The sequence below is a fragment of the Trichechus manatus genome, unplaced genomic scaffold, assembly GCF_000243295.1.
Source record: "Trichechus manatus latirostris isolate Lorelei unplaced genomic scaffold, TriManLat1.0 scaffold00131, whole genome shotgun sequence".
Classification (NCBI taxonomy): Eukaryota; Metazoa; Chordata; class Mammalia; order Sirenia; family Trichechidae; genus Trichechus; species Trichechus manatus.
The window spans coordinates 5,754,297-5,756,231 of record NW_004444067.1 but is presented as its reverse complement, the minus strand read 5'-3'; positions in this window follow the sequence as shown (position 1 = coordinate 5,756,231).

Here is a 1,935-nt window from a genome sequence, read left to right as displayed (position 1 = left end):
TTTCAAAGAACCACTTGATTTTGTTTAATGATTTTTTGTGCTTTATTTAATCAGTGCCCTTTAAATTAGAATATATGAATGGAAGGGTAATGCAAACATTTTCTAGGAGGTATGTGATTGGAGTATTTTAAAAGGAATAAGTTTCTAGATCCTCAACTTCTATGTGTATTCTCTCTTAAACTTGAATCTGAAGAGCTTCACGTATCTAAGTTAATTCACAATTGCCCCTGTCTGTGACACTACAAACAACCCTTCTTTTTTTATTGTGGTAAAAATATATATAGCACAACATTTGCCAATTCAACATTTTTTACAAGTACAATTTAGTGACATTGATTACACTAATCATGTTGTGCAACCATCACCCATATTCATTGCCAAATTTTTCCATTTACAAATAACAGATACTCAATGCTTCCTAAACAATGATTCCTCCCCCACACCTTGCCCTCCATCCCTCCATATGCCTAGCTCATATAGGTGGGATTATATAGTATTTAGAGCCTTGGTGGTGCAGTGGTTAGTAGCTTGACTGCTAACCAAAAAGTGGGCAGTTTGAATCCACCAGCCGATCCTTGGAAACCCTATGGCGTGGTTCTACTCTGTCCTGTTGAGTCACTATGAGTTGGAATCGACTGGACACCAATGGGTTTTTTTGGTATAGTATTTGCCCTTTTGCGACTGACTGACTTCACTCAGCATAATGTTTTCATGGTTCATCCATGCCATAACATGTATCATGACTTTGTCTCTCTTTATGGCTAAGTAATATTCCATTGTATGTATATACCGCATATTAAAACAACCCTTCTTGAACTTCACAAAAGGAAGGCATTGTTCATCCATCCATGCCTTCCCATGATTCATTTCCTCAAGGTGTGAAATCCTCTAGAATCCCAAAATACAATTAAACTGTTTCTTTAATGCATAACATCATGTCAGTAAGAGATGCATTTCCAACAAAATTTTTTTTACTTTAAAAATATTTATTAAACTGTGTAATATATTTGTTGTTTCGATTGTACAGCAATAATTGTAATAATTTCAACTAGAAGAAAAATTTGAATATGTAGTCTTACACTGAGAAGAAACTTGTAAAAAGTTTACGTTATATATGTAGATACACATGTATGTATATACACATACTTTTGTTGTGTTGTTTGTTGTTGTTAGTTGCTGTGGAGTCTGCTCTGACTCATGGTGACCTTATGCGCAACAGAAATGTTGCCTGGTCCTGCGCCATCTTCATGATCTTTGGTGTATTTGAGTCCATTGTTGTGGCCACTGTGTCAGTCCACCTCATTGAAGGTTTCTCTTCTTTTCACTGACCGTCTACTTTACCAAACATGATGTCCTTTTCCAGTGATTGGTGTCTCCTGATGACGTGTCCAAAGTAAGCGAGCCAAAGTCTCCCCACCCTCGCTTCTAAGGTGCATTCTGGTTGTATTTCTTCTAAGACTGATTTGTTCCTTCTTCTGAAAGTCCGCGGTACAATCAGTACTCCTTGCCAACACCGCAGTTCAAACTTGTTGTAGGAACGTATAATAGAGTAATGAATACGTTACTTTTAAGGATAAAAATCTGTGAGGGAAATGGAATGGAAATATAAGTTCAAAGGGAAAAGGAACAATGTAGCATTTCTGATAATGAAGAGTTTTTCTTGTATTTTATAAAAGGATGGTGGTGGGTGTCAAGTCATTCTGTTATTTATATTCCAATGGGTACATTTAAAAGAGTTATGTAATCGTTTAATTTTAAAATGTGAAGATTTACAATACACTAGAAACTTCATCCTTAGCAACTATTGAAACTCTGATGAAAAATACTAGATATCAATTTAAAAATATGCAAGTGGGCATGGAATTTTAGACGTTTTCTTTCAGGAGTTGCAGGCATGGAAGGCCACTGTGCTCAGAACAGTCGTTGTCCATCTTG